This window comes from Ranitomeya imitator, chromosome 3 (genome assembly GCF_032444005.1).
Source record: "Ranitomeya imitator isolate aRanImi1 chromosome 3, aRanImi1.pri, whole genome shotgun sequence".
Taxonomy (NCBI): domain Eukaryota; kingdom Metazoa; phylum Chordata; class Amphibia; order Anura; family Dendrobatidae; genus Ranitomeya; species Ranitomeya imitator.
Genome location: NC_091284.1, coordinates 115,300,288 through 115,316,359, shown reverse-complemented (window position 1 = coordinate 115,316,359; position 16,072 = coordinate 115,300,288).

The window sequence follows — 16,072 nt, the reverse complement described above, 5'->3', positions numbered from 1 at the left end:
GTGGAAGGAGTGACCACAGACAGGCATCGAAGGCCTAAAATAATAACACATGGCTGTAGGCAATTTTAAATTGGTTCCAGAGGTACACGGGCAGCAGTGCCCTGGTCAGTGTAGTAGTAGTTGAAAGAATGGACCGCAGACAGGCATCGAAGGCCTAAAATAAAAAAATTGGGCTGGCTGTAGGCAATTTTAAATTGGTTCCAGGGGTACACGGGCAGCAGTGGTGTGGTCAGTGGAGGCCTAGTGGAAGGAGTGACCGCAGACAGGCATCGAAGGCCTAAAATAATAACACATGGCTGTAGGCAATTTTAAATTGGTTCCAGGGGTACACGGGCAGCAGTGCCCTGGGCAGTGTAGTAGTAGTTGAAAGAATGGACCGCAGACAGGCATCGAAGGCCTAAAATAAAAAAATTGGGCTGGCTGTAGGCAATTTTAAATTGGTTCCAGGGGTACACGGGCAGCAGTGGTGTGGTCAGTGGAGGCCTAGTGGAAGGAGTGACCGCAGACAGGCATCGAAGGCCTAAAATAATAACACATGGCTGTAGGCAATTTTAAATTGGTTCCAGGGGTACACGGGCAGCAGTGCCCTGGTCAGTGTAGTAGTAGTTGAAAGAATGGACCGCAGACAGGCATCGAAGGCCTAAAATAAAAAAATTGGGCTGGCTGTAGGCAATTTTAAATTGGTTCCAGGGGTACACGGGCAGCAGTGGTGTGGTCAGTGGAGGCCTAGTGGAAGGAGTGACCGCAGACAGGCATCGAAGGCCTAAAATAATAACACATGGCTGTAGGCAATTTTAAATTGGTTCCAGGGGTACACGGGCAGCAGTGCCCTGGTCAGTGTAGTAGTAGTTGAAAGAATGGACCGCAGACAGGCATCGAAGGCCTAAAATAAAAAAATTGGGCTGGCTGTAGGCAATTTTAAATTGGTTCCAGGGGTACACAGGCAGCAGTGGTGTGGTCAGTGGAGGCCTAGTGGAAGGAGTGACCGCAGACAGGCATCGAAGGCCTAAAATAATAACACATGGCTGTAGGCAATTTTAAATTGGTTCCAGGGGTACACGGGCAGCAGTGCCCTGGTCAGTGTAGTAGTAGTTGAAAGAATGGACCGCAGACAGGCATCGAAGGCCTAAAATAAAAAAATTGGGCTGGCTGTAGGCAATTTTAAATTGGTTCCAGGGGTACACGGGCAGCAGTGGTGTGGTCAGTGGAGGCCTAGTGGAAGGAGTGACCGCAGACAGGCATCGAAGGCCTAAAATAATAACACATGGCTGTAGGCAATTTTAAATTGGTTCCAGGGGTACATGGGCAGCAGTGCCCTGGTCAGTGTAGTAGTAGTTGAAAGAATGGACCGCAGACAGGCATCGAAGGCCTAAAATAAAAAAATTGGGCTGGCTGTAGGCAATTTTAAATTGGTTCCAGGGGTACACAGGCAGCAGTGGTGTGGTCAGTGGAGGCCTAGTGGAAGGAGTGACCGCAGACAGGCATCGAAGGCCTAAAATAATAACACATGGCTGTAGGCAATTTTAAATTGGTTCCAGGGGTACACGGGCAGCAGTGCCCTGGGCAGTGTAGTAGTAGTTGAAAGAATGGACCGCAGACAGGCATCGAAGGCCTAAAATAAAAAAATTGGGCTGGCTGTAGGCAATTTTAAATTGGTTCCAGGGGTACACGGGCAGCAGTGGTGTGGTCAGTGGAGGCCTAGTGGAAGGAGTGACCGCAGACAGGCATCGAAGGCCTAAAATAATAACACATGGCTGTAGGCAATTTTAAATTGGTTCCAGGGGTACACAGGCAGCAGTGGTGTGGTCAGTGGAGGCCTAGTGGAAGGAGTGACCACAGACAGGCATCGAAGGCCTAACATAACAAAAATGTCAATACAATGGTATTGTCAGTGGCAGGCATTGAAGTATGTCAGCGCATAGACTAAACATTGGTGGAGCTGTGAGATAATTTTGCAAGTGGTAGAGCACTGTTTGAGCTGGGGTGGGGGGAAACTGTCTTGTGGCCGGCGGTACAGGCCCAGGGCCCCTCATATTACAACGGTGTGTCTGACGTTGGGTGCGCACCACCACCGCCAGAGACACTTTATTGTACTAGGAGGGACCCAGTGGCAGTGCCGTCGACCAAAAGCGGGCTCACCCACCTCTTCAGACAAACTGCACTCTCACGGGTGCTGTCGCCAAGTGTCGATACCACGGCCCCGTGTGGGGAGTTTGGCCATTTAGTGAGGTGTAAACATGTCGTATGCTGGACAATCAGGTGCTGAAAATTACGAGATTGGAAAAGGCATTCAGAATAGTCCACAGGCAAGACCTTTTCATAGGAAAGCTAGGTGTCAGCCGGGCAAGGTGGGGCAAAAGATTTCGAAATCCAGTTGTGGTTCATTTTAATGAAGGTTAGATCATCTACATTTTGGGTAGCCAGACGAGTCCTTTTTTCTGTTAGTATTGAACCTGCAGCACTGAATACTCTTTCTGATAGGACACTAGCTGCCGGGCAAGCAAGCTCCTGCAATGCATATTCTGCCAATTCTGGCCAGGTGTCTAATTTTGATGCCCAGTAATCAAATGGGAATGACGGTTGAGGGAGAACATCGATAAGGGATGAAAAATAGTTTGTAACCATACTGGACAAATGTTGTCTCCTGTCACTTTGAATTGATGCTGCAGTACCTGTCCTGTCTGCGGTCATAGCAAAATCACTCCACAACCTGGTCAGAAAACCCCTCTGGCCAACGCCACTTCTGATTTCTGCCCCTCTAACTCCTCTGGTCTGCTGGCCCCTGCAGCTCGTGTGAGAACGATCACGGGCGCTGTGTGCAGGGAATGCCAGAAGCAAACGGTCAACAAGAGTTGATTGTTTGGTTGCTAATATTAGTTCCAAGTTCTCATGTGGCATTATATTTTGCAATTTGCCTTTATAGCGAGGATCAAGGAGGCAGGCCAACCAGTAATCGTCATCATTCATCATTTTAGTTATGCGTGTGTCCCTTTTGAGGATACGTAAGGCATAATCCGCCATGTGGGCCAAAGTTCCAGTTCTCAAATCTGCGGTTGTGCTTGGTTGAGGGGCAGTTTCAGGCAAATCAACGTCACCTGTGTCCATCAAAAAACCAGAACCCGGCCTTGCCGCGCCACCAATTTCCAGTGGCCCCGGAAAAGCTTCCTCATTAAAAATATAATCATCCCCATCATCCTCCTCGTCCTCCTCCTCCTCTTCGCCCGCTACCTCGTCCTGTACACTGCCCTGGCCAGACAATGGCTGACTGTCATCAAGGCTTTCCTCTTCCTCAGCTGCAGACGCCTGATCCTTTATGTGCGTCAAACTTTGCATCAGCAGACGCATTAGGGGGATGCTCATGCTTATTATGGCGTTGTCTGCACTAACCAGCCGTGTGCATTCCTCAAAACACTGAAGGACTTGACACATGTCTTGAATCTTCGACCACTGCACACCTGACAACTCCATGTCTGCCATCCTACTGCCTGCCCGTGTATGTGTATCCTCCCACAAAAACATAACAGCCCGCCTCTGTTCACACAGTCTCTGAAGCATGTGCAGTGTTGAGTTCCACCTTGTTGCAACGTCTATGATTAGGCGATGCTGGGGAAGGTTCAAAGAACGCTGATAGGTCTGCATATGGCTGGAGTGTGAGCCAGGCAAGGAATGTGTTTCAGTTGGGAAAGGGAGATGGCAGCCATGAAATTCCTTCCGTTATCACTCACTACCTTGCCTGCCTCAAGATCTACAGTGCCCAGCCACGACTGCGTTTCTTTCTGCAAGAACTCGGACAGAACTTCCGCGGTGTGTCTGTTGTCGCCCAAACACTTCATAGCCAATACAGCCTGCTGACGTTTGCCAGTAGCTGCCCCATAATGGGAGACCTGGTGTGCAACAGTGGCAGCTGCGGATAGAGTGGTTGTGCGACTGCGGTCTGTGGACGAGCTCTCGCTTCTGCAGGAGGACGAAGAGGAGGAGGAGGGGGTGCGAACGGCTACAGCCAATTGTTTCCTAGACCGTGGGCTAGGCAGAACTGTCCCAAACTTGCTGTCCCCTGTGGACCCTGCATCCACCACATTTACCCAGTGTGCCGTGATGGACACGTAACGTCCCTGGCCATGCCTACTGGTCCATGCATCTGTTGTCAGGTGCACCTTTGTGCTCACAGATTGCCTGAGGGCATGGACGATGCGCTCTTTAACATGCTGGTGGAGGGCTGGGATGGTTTTTCTGGAAAAAAAGTGTCGACTGGGTAGCTCGTAGCGTGGTACAGCGTAGTCCATCAGGGCTTTGAAAGCTTCGCTTTCAACTAACCGGTAGGGCATCAACTCTAACGAGATTAGTCTAGCTATGTGGGCGTTCAAACCCTGTGTACGCGGATGCGAGGCTAAGTACTTCCTTTTTCTAACCATAGTCTCATGTAGGGTGAGCTGGACTGGAGAGCTGGAGATCGTGGAACTAGCGGGGGTGCCGGTGGACATGGCAGACTGAGAGACGGTGGGAGATGGTATTGTTGCCACCGGTGCCCTAGATGCAGTGTTTCCTACTACGAAACTGGTGATTCCCTGACCCTGACGGCTTTGGCCTGGCAAAGAAACCTGCACAGATACTGCAGGTGGTGCGGAAAATGGTGGCCCTACACTGCCGGAAGGGATGTTGCGTTGCTGACTAGCTTCATTGGCCGAGGGTGCTACAACCTTAAGGGACGTTTGGTAGTTAGTCCAGGCTTGCAAATGCATGGTGGTTAAATGTCTATGCATGCAACTTGTATTGAGACTTTTCAGATTCTGTCCTCTGCTTAAGGTAGTTGAACATTTTTGACAGATGACTTTGCGCTGATCAATTGGATGTTGTTTAAAAAAATGCCAGACTGCACTCTTTCTAGCATCGGATACCTTTTCAGGCATTGCAGACTGAGCTTTAACCGGATGGCCACGCTGTCCTCCAACAGGTTTTAGCTTTGCCACGCGTTTTGGGCAAGATACGGGCCCGGCAGATGGAACCTGTTGCGATGTTGATGCCTGCTGCGGCCCCTCCTCCTCCGCTTCAGAACTGCTGCCGCCTGCACCCTGTTCCCCCAATGGCTGCCAATCGGGGTCAAGAACTGGGTCATCTATTACCTCTTCTTGTAGCTCGTGTGCAACTTCGTCTGTGTCACCGTGTCGGTCGGTGGTATAGCGTTCGTGATGGGGCAACATAGTCTCATCAGGGTCTGATTCTTGATCAGCACCCTGCGAGGGCAATGTTGTGGTCTGAGTCAAAGGACCAGCATAGTAGTCTGGCTGTGGCTGTGCATCAGTGCACTCCATGTCAGATTCAACTTGTAATGGGCATGGACTGTTAACTGCTTCACTTTCTAAGCCAGGGACGGTATGTGTAAAGAGCTCCATGGAGTAACCCGTTGTGTCGCCTGCTGCATTCTTCTCTGTTGTTGTTTTTGCTGAAGAGGACAAGGAAGCGACTTGTCCCTGACCGTGAACATCCACTAACGACGCGCTGCTTTGACATTTACCAGTTTCACGAGAGGAGGCAAAAGAGCTAGAGGCTGAGTCAGCAAGATAAGCCAAAACTTGCTCTTGCTGCTCCGGCTTTAAAAGCGGTTTTCCTACTCCCAGAAAAGGGAGCGTTCGAGGCCTTGTGTAGCCAGACGACGAACCTGGCTCCACAGCTCCAGACTTAGGTGCAATATTTTTTTTCCCACGACCAGCTGATGCTCCACCACTACCACTACCCTCATTACCAGCTGACAATGAACGCCCCCGGCCACGACCTCTTCCACCAGACTTCCTCATTGTTTTAAAAACGTTACCAAACGAACGGTATTTGTTGCTGTCACACAACTTACACGGTGAGCTATAACTTCAGTATGATTTAGCTACCCCTTTACAGGTGGGTGAGACCATAACGAAAATCAGCCACAATGTTACACACTCTGTTGTTGTTGGCAACAAATGAGATGCCACACACGCAGGACTGTCACTGAAGCGCAAATGTAAATATTTATCTCCCACTGATTTGTGTTTGTTTTTTTTAAAAGGGAGACTTCAGAAGAAAAAAAAATTTAAAATAAATTATTTTTTACAGAAGAATTTATAAAACAAATAAAATGAAATGATTGTTTCAGGGAGAATTTAGGAAAAAAAAAAAAAAAGGCTTTGTAGGGCCCACTGAGTGAGAGAGGACGCACACAGGAGTCAGGAGTGGCACACAAGCCCAGAGGCCAATATTAATCTCCCACCGATTGATTTAGTTATTTTTTTTGGTAGATTTTGGAACCCAAATCAAGCAAAAAAATTAATAGGCTTTCTATGGCCCACAATTGGGGAGAGAGAGAGAGATGGCACACCCAGGAGTCAAGACTGGCACACAAGCAGAAGGGGCAATATGAATCTCCCACAGATTTTTTTTTTTTTTTTTTTCAGGGAGACTTGAGAGAAAAAAAAATACAAAAAAAATGATTTTTTTCAGGAATTATTTAGAAACCAAAGAAAATAAAATGATTGTTTCAGGGAGAATTTAGAAAACAAATAAAACAAAAAATAGGCTTTCTAGGGCCCACTGAGTGACAGATGACGCACACAGGAGTCAGGAGTGGCACACAAGCCCAGAGGCCAATATTAATCTCCCACTGATTGATTTAGTGATTTTTTTTGGTAGATTTTGGAACCCAAATCAAGCAAAAAAATTAATAGGCTTTCTATGGCCCACAATTGGGGAGAGAGAGAGAGATGGCACACCCAGGAGTCAAGACTGGCACACAAGCAGAAGGGGCAATATGAATCTCCCACAGATTTTTTTTTTTTTTTTTTTTTTTCAGGGAGACTTGAGAGAGAAAAAAATACAAAAAAAATGATTTTTTTCAGGAATAATTTAGAAACCAAAGAAAATAAAATGATTGTTTCAGGGAGAATTTAGAAAACAAATAAAACAAAAAATAGGCTTTCTAGGGCCCACTGAGTGACAGATGACGCACACAGGAGTCAGGAGTGGCACACAAGCCCAGAGGCCAATATTAATCTCCCACCGATTGATTTAGTGATTTTTTTTGGTAGATTTTGGAACCCAAATCAAGCAAAAAAATTAATAGGCTTTCTATGGCCCACAATTGGGGAGAGAGAGAGAGATGGCACACCCAGGAGTCAAGACTGGCACACAAGCAGAAGGGGCAATATGAATCTCCCACAGATTTTTTTTTTTTTTTCAGGGAGACTTGAGAGAAAAAAAATACAAAAAAAATGATTTTTTTCAGGAATAATTTAGAAACCAAAGAAAATAAAATGATTGTTTCAGGGAGAATTTAGAAAACAAATAAAACAAAAAATAGGCTTTCTAGGGCCCACTGAGTGACAGATGACGCACACAGGAGTCAGGAGTGGCACACAAGCCCAGAGGCCAATATTAATCTCCCACCGATTGATTTAGTGATTTTTTTTGGTAGATTTTGGAACCCAAATCAAGCAAAAAAATTAATAGGCTTTCTATGGCCCACAATTGGGGAGAGAGAGAGAGATGGCACACCCAGGAGTCAAGACTGGCACACAAGCAGAAGGGGCAATATGAATCTCCCACAGATTTTTTTTTTTTTTTCAGGGAGACTTGAGAGAAAAAAAATACAAAAAAAATGATTTTTTTCAGGAATAATTTAGAAACCAAAGAAAATAAAATGATTGTTTCAGGGAGAATTTAGAAAACAAATAAAACAAAAAATAGGCTTTCTAGGGCCCACTGAGTTACAGATGACGCACACAGGAGTCAGGAGTGGCACACAAGCCCAGAGGCCAATATTAATCTCCCACTGATTGATTTAGTGATTTTTTTTGGTAGATTTTGGAACCCAAATCAAGCAAAAAAATTAATAGGCTTTCTATGGCCCACAATTGGGGAGAGAGAGAGAGATGGCACACCCAGGAGTCAAGACTGGCACACAAGCAGAAGGGGCAATATGAATCTCCCACAGATTTTTTTTTTTTTTTTTTCAGGGAGACTTGAGAGAAAAAAAAAACAAAAAAAATGATTTTTTTCAGGAATAATTTAGAAACCAAAGAAAATAAAATGATTGTTTCAGGGAGAATTTAGAAAACAAATAAAACAAAAAATAGGCTTTCTAGGGCCCACTGAGTGACAGATGACGCACACAGGAGTCAGGAGTGGCACACAAGCCCAGAGGCCAATATTAATCTCCCACTGATTGATTTAGTGATTTTTTTTGGTAGATTTTGGAACCCAAATCAAGCAAAAAAATTAATAGGCTTTCTATGGCCCACAATTGGGGAGAGAGAGAGAGATGGCACACCCAGGAGTCAAGACTGGCACACAAGCAGAAGGGGCAATATGAATCTCCCACAGATTTTTTTTTTTTTTTTTTTTTCAGGGAGACTTGAGAGAAAAAAAAATACAAAAAAAATGATTTTTTTCAGGAATAATTTAGAAACCAAAGAAAATAAAATGATTGTTTCAGGGAGAATTTAGAAAACAAATAAAACAAAAAATAGGCTTTCTAGGGCCCACTGAGTGACAGATGACGCACACAGGAGTCAGGAGTGGCACACAAGCCCAGAGGCCAATATTAATCTCCCACTGATTGATTTAGTGATTTTTTTTGGTAGATTTTGGAACCCAAATCAAGCAAAAAAATTAATAGGCTTTCTATGGCCCACTATTTGTGAGAGAGATGGCACGCTCAGGACTGGCACACAAGCCCAGAGGCCAATATTAATCTCCCATTTTTTTTTTTTCCAGGGAAAATTTATAAACCCAATAAAAAAAATAATAATAAATAGGCTTTCTATGGCCCACTATCTGAGAGAGAGAGATGGCACGCTTAGGACTGGCACACAAGCCCAGAGCCCAATATTAATCTCCGACTGATTGATTGATTGATATTTTCAGGTAGAATTATGAACCCAAATCAACCAAAAAAATAAATAGGCTTTCTATGGCCCACTATTTGTGAGAGAGATGGCACGCTCAGGACTGGCACACAAGCCCAGAGGCCAATATTAATCTCCCACTTTTTTTTTTTTCCAGGGAAAATTTATAAACCCAATAAAATAATAAAAAAATAGGCTTTCTATGGCCCACTATCTGAGAGAGAGAGAGATGGCACGCTTAGGACTGGCACACAAGCCCAAAGGCCAATATTAATCTCCCACTGATTGATTTAATGATTTTTTCAGGTAGAATTTAGAACCCAAATCAAGCAAAAAAATTAATAGGCTTTCTATGGCCCACTGAGTGAGAGATGGCACACACAGGAGTAAGGAGTGGCACACAAGCCCAAAGCCCAATATTAATCTCCCACTGATTGATTGATTGATTTTTTCAGGTAGAATTATGAACCCAAATCAACCAAAAAAATAAATAGGCTTTCTATGGCCCACTATTTGTGAGAGAGATGGCACGCTCAGGACTGGCACACAAGCCCAGAGGCCAATATTAATCTCCCACTTTTTTTTTTTCCAGGGAAAATTTATAAACCCAATAAAATAATAAAAAAATAGGCTTTCTATGGCCCACTATCTGAGAGAGAGAGAGATGGCACGCTTAGGACTGGCACACAAGCCCAAAGGCCAATATTAATCTCCCACTGATTGATTTAATGATTTTTTCAGGTAGAATTTAGAACCCAAATCAAGCAAAAAAATTAATAGGCTTTCTATGGCCCATTGAGTGAGAGATGGCACACACAGGAGTAAGGAGTGGCACACAAGCCCTGAGGCCAATATTTTTCTCCCACTGATTGATTGATTGATTTTTTCAGGTAGAATTATGAACCCAAATCAACCAAACAAATAAATAGGCTTTCTATGGCCCACTATTTGTGAGAGAGATGGCACGCTCAGGACTGGCACACAAGCCCAAAGGCCAATATTAATCTCCCATTTTTTTTTTTTTCCAGGGAAAATTTATAAACCCAATAAAAAAAATAATAATAAATAGGCTTTCTATGGCCCACTATCTGAGAGAGAGAGATGGCACGCTTAGGACTGGCACACAAGCCCAAAGGCCAATATTAATCTCCCACTGATTGATTGATTGATTTTTTCAGGTAGAATTATGAACCCAAATCAACCAAAAAAATAAATAGGCTTTCTATGGCCCACTATTTGTGAGAGAGATGGCACGCTCAGGACTGGCACACAAGCCCAGAGGCCAATATTAATCTCCCACTTTTTTTTTTTTCCAGGGAAAATTTATAAACCCAATAAAATAATAAAAAAATAGGCTTTCTATGGCCCACTATCTGAGAGAGAGAGAGAGATGGCACGCTTAGGACTGGCACACAAGCCCAAAGGCCAATATTAATCTCCCACTGATTGATTTATTGATTTTTTCAGGTAGAATTTAGAACCCAAATCAAGCAAAAAAATTAATAGGCTTTCTATGGCCCACTGAGTGAGAGATGGCACACACAGGAGTAAGGAGTGGCACACAAGCCCTGAGGCCAATATTTTTCTCCCACTGATTGATGTTGTGATTTTTTCTGGTAGATTTTGGAACCCAAATCAAGCAAAAAAATAAATAGGCTTTCTATGGCCCACTGAGTGAGAGATGACACAGACAGAGATGGCACTCTAGCAGAAATGTCAATCTTAATCTCCCACAAAAAAAAAAAAAAAAAAAAGAAGGAACTGTCCTTCAATTACTATCTCCCTGCAGTAATCTCAGCCAGGTATGGCAGGCAGCAATAAGGAGTGGACTGATGCACAAATTAAATAAAAAGTGTGGACAAACAAACAAGATAGCTGTGCAGAAAGGAAGGAACAAGAGGATTTGTGCTTTGAAAAAAGCAGTTGGTTTGCACAGCGGCGTACACACAGCAATGCAGCTATCAGGGAGCCTTCTAGGGCAGCCCAATGAGCTACAGCGCTGAGGAAAAAAAAAAAAAAAAGGAGCTTCCACTGTCCCTGCACACCGAAGGTGGTGTTGGGCAGTGGAAATCGCTACAGCACAAGCGGTTTTGTGGTTAATGGACCCTGCCTAACGCTATCCCTGCTTCTGACGAAGCGGCAGCAACCTCTCCCTAAGCTCAGATCAGCAGCAGTAACATGGCGGTCGGCGGGAACTCCCCTTTATAGCCCCTGTGACGCCGCAGACAGCAAGCCAATCACTGCAATGCCCTTCTCTAAGATGGTGGGGACCAGGACCTATGTCATCACGCTGCCCACACTCTGCGTTTACCTTCATTGGCTGAGAAATGGCGCTTTTCGCGTCATTGAAACGCGACTTTGGCGCGAAAGTCGCGTACCGCATGGCCGACCACGCACAGGGGTCGGATCGGGTTTCATGAAACTCGACTTCGCCAAAAGTCGGCGACTTTTGAAAATGTTCGACCCGTTTCGCTCAACCCTAGCCACCACTACAAAAAACTTTATGGCAGCCATCATTATGGGGGCAGAATCAGGATATCATATATAGAAGTTGAGGATGCAGAAGAAACATAAGGAGGCCACCCCACAAAATAGCGGATTAACCACAAGATATGTTAGCAGTAACAGAGACATATATCCATATTGACAAAAATTCTATTAATAAGACCAAACCATAAAAGAAAAAAATATATAAAGATGTATACCAAATAATAAACAAAAATAAAAGAAAAAAATAAATAAAATTATAATACGCTATGAAGGAAAAAATTACTATATTAATAGAATGTCGCTAATGGATAATATGTATAAACGTGATTACGTATGCTATATATGTATATCCCTCTCTCATATCTCCTCATTCCTTCTCATTCCATATATAGGTGCAGAGAACACATATGTGTAAGCAAAAAGCCAGTATAATATATGAAACATATCAAATTTAACAATTACCACACATGTACACATCCAAATGTCCACCCCACACATAGCCACCATCAAATATGGTAGACAGTGCTGCTATCTATAACATATAATAAGGGGCAGTATCTTCATCTCCTTATATGCCATGATAGAGCGTCCATTATATTCTCTCCAGGAAAATACACGTAGATGATCCGGCTTCACTATTCAACCACAGAAGTCACCAAATATTTTCTATCATGGTCCGTAACACTAAGAAAAAAAAGGAATAAAATCAATTAAAATAAAGTAAAAACACACACATATGCGGATGATGTGCACAGGGAGGAAACAGCAGGAGGAGGACTACAGAAAAGGGGCAAAGGACAAGTTCTCATTAAGTCCATCAGGATGGACAGTTTGGAGACGCCATATCCATTGCGTCTCCAATTTCGCTAGTCTCTTAGCCAACTGTCCACCCCTAATATTGATCTGCAAGGCTTCAATGCCTCTCACCCTCAGTAGTGTCGCGTTGCATTCATGATGTTCCCAAAAATGTCTCGGTATCATAGTAACATAGTAACATAGTTATTAAGGTTGAAGGAAGACTATAAGTCCATCTAGCTCAACCCATAGCCTAACCTAACGTGCCCTAACATGTTGATCCAGAGGAAGGCAAAAAAAAAACCATGTGGCAAAGAGTAAGCTCCACCTTGGGGAAAAAAATTCCTTCCCGACTCCACATACGGCAATCAGACTAGTTCCCTGGATCAACGCCCTATCAAGGAATCTAGTGTATATACCCTGTAACATTATACTTTTCCATAAAGGCATCCAGTCCCCTCTTAAATTTAAGTAATGAATCACTCATTACAACATCATACGGCAGAGAGTTCCATAGTCTCACTGCTCTTACAGTAAAGAACCCGCGTCTGTTATTATGCCTAAACCTTCTTTCCTCCAGACATAGAGGATGCCCCCTTGTCCCTGTCTCAGGTCTATGATTAAAAAGATCATCAGAAAGGTCTTTGTACTGTCCCCTCATATATTTATACATTAAAATAAGATCACCCCTTAGTCTTCGTTTTTCCAAACTAAATAGCCCCAAGTGTAATAACCTATCTTGGTATTGCAGACCCCCCAGTCCTCTAATAACCTTGGTCGCTCTTCTCTGCACCCGCTCTAGTTCAGCTATGTCTTTCTTATACACCGGAGACCAGAACTGTGCACAGTATTCTAAGTGTGGTCGAACTAGTGACTTGTATAGAGGTAAAATTATGTTCTCCTCATGAGCATCTATGCCTCTTTAATGCATCCCATTATTTTATTTGCCTTTGTAGCAGCTGCCTGACACTGGCCACTGAATATGAGTTTGTCATCCACCCATACACCCAGGTCTTTTTCATTGACGGTTTTGCCCAGAGTTTTAGAATTAAGCACATAATTATACATCTTATTACTTGATTAGGGCTTATTTTTTGAGAGTAGAGCTTATACTTCAAGCATATGCAAAAAAAATTCTGTAAAATCATGATAGGGCTTAGTATTAGGGTAGGTCTTATTTTCAGGAAAACACTGTAGGTGACGGAGAGAGCATATATGCAGGCTCATTACTCTTTTTGCATAGAAGTGAAATTACAGTAGTTATTTTCTGTCTTAGTTTTCGGGTACAGCTTAACGTATCGTTTTCAATGTAGATCCATCCATGTGGCCAGAGGCCGCCTGTATCCCCAGCACATGCTCTCTAATGCGGATTTTAAGTTGGCGGGTGGTAAGGCCAACGTATATTAACCCGCATGGGCACGTAGCATAATAGACAACATACCTTGTCGTACAGGTGATATGCTGTCTAATTTGAAAGGATTTAGTGCCCTTGGAATTAAGAAAAGAGACACTCCTTTCAACATTGGGGCAGGCCACACAATGGCCACATGGACTACAACCAAGTTTGGGTGGAAAGTTATCCAAGAACGTCCTAGTTTGCTGACCACTATAGTGGCTCTGCACTAAATGGTCCCTGAGGTTCCTCGCACGCCGAAATGTCAGAGAGGGCCGATCAGGGAGAAACTTCTTAATGGTAGAATCAACCATTAATATTGGCCAGGCTTTTTGTAGTATCTGGCGTACCTGGTGAGACTTGGTACTATAACTGGTAACAAATCTCAACTTGTCACTGTCACCCGTAACTGCCCGGTCTGATGAGCCAGAAACTTACTTACAATCCACTCTCTACTTTTTCTGGTAAGTTGGACTCTATCATCCAGCGGGCCGTGCAGGACGACGTTATCATCAAAGACCTGGCTATTGCCTTGTCTGTGAAGGAACCTTGGTTGTAGTCCATGTGGCCATTGTGTGGCCTGCCCCAATGTTGAAAGGAGTGTCTCTTTTCTTAATTCCAAGGGCACTAAATCCTTTCAAATTAGACAGCATATCACCTGTACGACAAGGTATGTTGTCTATTATGCTACGTGCCCATGTGGGTTAATATACGTTGGCCTTACCACCCGCCAACTTAAAATCCGCATTAGAGAGCATGTGCTGGGGATACAGGCGGCCTCTGGCCACATGGATGGATCTACATTGAAAACGATACCGAGACATTTTTGGGAACATCATGAATGCAACGCGACACTACTGAGGGTGAGAGGCATTGAAGCCTTGCAGATCAATATTAGGGGTGGACAGTTGGCTAAGAGACTAGCGAAATTGGAGACGCAATGGATATGGCGTCTCCAAACTGTCCATCCTGATGGACTTAATGAGAACTTGTCCTTTGCCCCTTTTCTGTAGTCCTCCTCCTGCTGTTTCCTCCCTGTGCACATCATCCGCATATGTGTGTGTTTTTACTTTATTTTAATTGATTTTATTCCTTTTTTTTCTTAGTGTTACGGACCATGATAGAAAATGTTTGGTGACTTCTGTGGTTGAATAGTGAAGCCGGATCATCTACGTGTATTTTCATTTGGAGCCCCTGGAGAGAATATAATGGACGCTCTATCATGGCATATAAGGAGATGAAGATACTGCCCCTTATTATATGTTATAGATTGCAGCACTGTCTACCATATTTGATGGTGGCTATGTGTGGGGTGGACATTTGGATGTGTACATGTGTGGTAATTGTTAAATTTGATATGTTTCATATATTATACTGGCTTTTTGCTTACACATATGTGTTCTCTGCACCTATATATGGAATGAGAAGGAATGAGGAGATATGAGAGAGGGATATACATATATAGCATACGTAATCACGTTTATACATATTATCCATTAGCGACATTCTATTAATATAGTAATTTTTTCCTTTATAGCGTATTATAATTTTATTTATTTATTTTTTTTTTTTTTGTTTATTATTTGGTATACATCTTTATATATTTTTTTCTTTTATGGTTTGGTCTTATTAATAGAATTTTTGTCAATATGGATATATGTCTCTGTTACTGCTAACATATCTTGTGGATAATCCGCTATTTTGTGGGGTGGCCTCCTTATGTTTCTTCTGCATCCTCACCTTCTATATATGATATCCTGATTCTGCCCCCATAATGATGGCTGCCATAAAGTTTTTTGTAGTGGTGGCTATTAGTCTCCAACAAGATGGCCGCGGTGGGCTGTTTGCGCATGCGCGGTTGGGACTGGCAGTTTCCCCCTTTTCTCTCCTCTCTGGGGTTCCATTTGCGCATGTCCGCCTTCTATCTATACTAAGATGGCGGCTTGGCGTCTTCACTCCCACAGCGCACATGTTTCTTCCGGCTCCTGTCACCGCGGTGCCGCTGCCCTGCGATCACATGGGGCCCCTGTGCTTCCGGGTGATGCGGCCGTGCGGGACAGCTGCCGGTAATCATAGGTACCATTATACTTCCGGGTCTGTGAGTATATATTCCATTTAATTTATACACCAGTCACCCCTTGAGAAAGGCACTTTGCCGAAACGCGCGTTGGGGGGGACGGGTCTCTGATGCACATATGCACCCACCTTCTACCGCCGGTATGTATGTACTAGAATACTGTTATTGATTGCCAAGATATGGTTATGAATTTCCTATACATGCTGTGTATTTACATGGTTCTGATATTTATGATATGGGGTAGAGTGCATTAGGGCCTGTCCATTTGTATGTGCTGTTGATGGCATGGGTGGGTTTTTCCCACTTTTTACTGTGCACCGATTATTTGATATTTAATAAAGTTTATATATTTTATATATTTGGACTTATGACTGCGTTCTTTTGAGTTTTGCAGTTTATATAATTGCAGGACAGGAAGTGGCCACAGAAACTTTGCCCTTCCAAGAC